This window comes from Cupressus sempervirens, chromosome 11 (assembly GCF_028749045.1).
Source record: "Cupressus sempervirens isolate cs-2001-9-10 chromosome 11, ASM2874904v1, whole genome shotgun sequence".
Classification (NCBI taxonomy): domain Eukaryota; kingdom Viridiplantae; phylum Streptophyta; class Pinopsida; order Cupressales; family Cupressaceae; genus Cupressus; species Cupressus sempervirens.
The window spans coordinates 65296690-65301149 of NC_143128.1; the positions used below are offsets into that span (position 1 = coordinate 65296690).

Here is a 4460-nt window from a genome sequence, read left to right on the forward strand (position 1 = left end):
TCCATGAGAGGAATCTCTAATGTGACATGAGTGATAGTAGGAAAACATAATTAGAACAATTGGTGACTGACATGAGACATTCCTATGATATTGTAGGGTGTTGCCCCCAAGTTATGAGAAGATTAAATCCATGGATACATGAGTGAAAGAAGAAAACTAAATTAGGAAAGCAACTATACATGAGCTAGAAGATGCATTACAAGATATAACATTGGGAACAAGAGGTGTCTATTTACTAGGTTTTCACCTTCTTGGCAAAAATTCTTTTTCTTGCTACCATTATGCCTATTTGCTAGGCTTTCATCAATGTCACTTTTTCTTTTTTCAATTTTTTTGTATTCTTCTCTTTTCAATTTTTTTTTGTATTTTTCTCTTTTTCAATTTTTTTTTTGGTATTATCAAGGTGCCTATTGCTAGGTTTTCACCAAGATAATGATTTTTTCAGGACCTTTTGCAATTTTTAGATTTTTTTCATGACATTTAAGTATATATAGAGAGCTTTTTGAATCAAATCAGCTATAGAACCACTTTAGGTAGAGAGTGTTCATGGGCTCCTTGAGAACCTCTCCCTTGGCTGTAGAAAGTTGGTAAGAACCATATGTAAATATTGTAGTGACTATATAGGGACCAATCTTGTTGGGTTCAAACTTCCCTTTTTGTACTCAATGTGGCTAGTTCTTAGTGTTTTCTCTCAAAACGATATCACCTAGTTGGAAGTTGTGTGACTTAACTTTCTTATTGTAGCTTCTAGACATACATTGTTGTAATGAACCCTTTTTGGGGGTCTTGTTTATTTACAACTTTTCCTTTTATCTATATCCTTTCTATCATATTTTTCTTGATGATCCTTAACACAAACTTTCATTCAATATATATATAAATTTGAAGAGTTGTGACTTTTCAATATAATAATCATATTATAATAATATAATAATATAATTACTTATTTATATTAAATTTAATATTTATATAATCACAAAATATAAATTATTTATTTGAAAAATATTTATATTATAATATATATTAACTTAATAATATATCAACTAGATATTATTAGATTATAATACTTTATTAATATAGTACATTGCTATATTATATTAGATTATTATTATTATAACATGATATGATATTATTATATAATTAGAATGTAATATTACTTTAATATTATTATTTTAATATCATTATTAATATTACTTTATATAAACATTTATTTATTATTTAAATTATATACTAATATGGGGACATCATAGTCCTCCCTTCTTGAATTTGCTTGTCCTCAAGCAAAGACAACTTATAAGACTATCTACACGTAATATTAATATCCTTATGATGTAAGAAAATATAAGCATATATTGAATATAAATATTGATGCATGAATACATGAAGCAAGCATGAAGTAGACACATGAATGCATGAAAACATAGAGCATACACGATGAAGACAGATGATGCATGAAAACACAAAGCATACATGATGAAGATAGATGATGCATGAAAACACAAAGCATACACGATGCAGACATATCATACATTCTTTGTTGATTCTCTATAATTTAATTTTCATAATGAAGTAGAGTAAAATGAATGATTTATAAAATATACTTCCCCAATACACCTTTTGACAATGGATCCTATAAACACAAATAATTATTAGCATATAATAGCTCCAAAGAAAGATGAGTCTTGTGATTATCCCTTTTCTCCTTTACATAATCATTTGGAAGGAATCTTTCTCTCTCCTTATTATGATCATCATAAGATGGTGGATTTATGGTGCAAAGGGTGCGTGAAACAAGCTACAAGTGGTTCCCTAGAGGATATCCATCATGTGCTTGAAATTACTCTACCTCTCCCTCCACCAACTCCCTACCTTAGGATATCATAATGTGGATGAGAAGATGAGGGCTAATCTAATGAACATAATCATTTTGCATAGGAATATCTCTCTCTCCTCATTATGAACATCTTGAGATGGTAGATTTACATTGCAAAGGGGACGTGAAATAGGCTACAAGCCATTCCCTAGAGGATATCTATCATGTGCTCAAAATTACTCTGCCTCTCCCTCCACCAACTCCCTATCTTAAAAGATCATAATATGGATGAAAAAATGAGTGTTAATCCAATGAACATAATTATTTGGCATAGGAATCTTTCTATGTCCTAGTCATCTTGAGACGGTAGATTTATGGTGCAAAGGGCATGTGAAATAGGCTACAAGTGATTCCCTAGAGGATATCCATCATTTTCCAAAAATTACTCTGTCTCTCCCTCCACCAACTTCCTATCTTAAGAGATCATAATGTGGATGAGAAGTAGACCCCTATGTACTATAATTGGAATATGTTCCTAATGTCATCATAATTCCTTAGGAATGTGTCTTAACATAGATATATATTATACATATATCCACTTAATTTGATATTTATCTAATTTCCATGTTTATATATATTCACCTAGTCCTTAGCTACATTACATGTAGTTCATTCTATCCATTCATAAAATCAACAAATTTATTGGAGAAACTTTACTACACAAAATGTAAATATATCTATTGAAAATTGTGGCTTAGGCGTGATTATTTTGGACACCTCTAAAGAAGGCAGCCTACCAAGATCACATATACAACTACGTGGACCTACCTAAACCAGAGTAGGTAAGAAAATTTGGCCAGTCAACTACATCAAGATCAAGACTAGAATTGAGCAAGAGAGAGGCCACAAACCACTATGACAAGATAAATGTTGAAATATATAGAAATAGCATTTATCACTTTGTTCCAAATGAGTAGAGTTTGCAAAACATTTCTAGCTATATTTACATCTATTAGAATACCCATTATGTGTTAAGAAGTTATATAACACATTTTAATAATATGAAAACAAAAATTAAATAATAATGGCTTACCACGTATACTTACCTTAAGGAGATCTTGAGAGTATATTTTGTAGGAATAATAATCCATGCCATGTATATCAAATGGGATATATTCCAACACTTAGTCGATCAAGTGGTACCCTCCTTTATGGTGATGTTGTTGTAGCTAAGTAAATAGATCCACTCAGCAAGCTACTAGAGAAACTGAACATACCCACCATCAACCTTCTAAAATTGCTTTAATTCGATCAAAAAATTAACTATTTTGGCTTGTTTCCATTTGAAAAGGTGAACAAGTTAAGGACCATGATATCTTTATGGGAAAATGTGGAGTATGTGTTCATATATTACACAAATAATGTGCCTCCACTTTAGTTACTTGGTAAAATAGGTTCAAAGATGCTACCAAAAAGCTCAATGAAGAAGATGGGAACTATTTGATTGCACATGTTCATTCTTGAATGCTTTTTCCTATTGCAAAATAACATTGATATTTTTATTTGGGTGAAGCTTAGCTACCAACATTCTTTTCTTGAATCCATTAGCAGGAATGTGTGCATTCATGTAAGCTTTAAAAAGGCACTCATATGATTGCATCCGCTGATAGCCAATTTTAATCAACAATCAGAGATCTTTTCAGTATTTACAATATCTCCTTTTTCTGCATATTTATATAATATTACAATAAATGTCTTATAATATGACTTTACTTGTTTCTACTTACAAACTTTAATAGGAAAGCATCTGGCTCTTCTACAACACTTTATTTGAGATAGATTTTAACCACTGCCTCACAAATATTTGGTTCAAACATGATCCAGTTGTTATCAAACATATGCCTTACAAATTCCTTTGCTTTGAGAAACAAATTATGGCCCACATATTCATCAAGAATTGCATAATAAGAAATTAGTGATGCCACTCTCATCCCAAAATTTTATATTTTCTCAAATGTACTTTCTACCTTCTCAAATTTTCCCAACTTTGCTTAAGCACAGGTCCTAGCAATATAGTAAGAACTTGAAATCTGCGCAAGAAAATTAATTAAATTCCAAACTCTTTCTACCTCAATTGGTTTAGCAATATCTGCATATAAAGGAAGAAGAACTTTTAGATGATAGCCCCAACCTTTGATAATATTATCTTCCAAATTTCTCATAAAGGCTTCTGCCTCTTCCAAATACCTAGCACAGATATAACTTCTTGCAACTGTAGACAAACTTGCAGAGTGGTATGTCTATATACCTTTTGCTTTCATAGTCTCAAGAATTTGTTCCATGACAACAATATCACCCACAAAACCCTTATCATGTAGCAAAATATTATATGTAAATAAATTAGGTTTTACACTTTCCTTTTCCATATCCATTTTTAAATGATGAATAAGTCCTTCAGAATTGATATAGTGTTTATAAACACTAATCGATATAACCCAATGTTTATAGTGGCAAAAAAAATATACCATCCTTACTAATATCTTGTAAAAGTTCCTATTATGAATATCATGTTGACTGCATCTGCTTTCTATTCTTCTTCCCCATGAATATGTATAATATCTTCTTGCAATCTATGATACCTATAGTT

The 4460-nt window shown here is 30.7% G+C and overlaps 1 pseudogene; it reads right to left on the reverse strand.

Annotated features, from left to right (window-relative positions):
- Positions 1-3347: 3347 nt before the first annotated feature.
- Positions 3348-4245, reverse strand: LOC149528266 (pentatricopeptide repeat-containing protein At1g15480, mitochondrial-like; annotated as a pseudogene).
- Between the last annotated feature and the right edge of the window lie 215 nt (positions 4246-4460).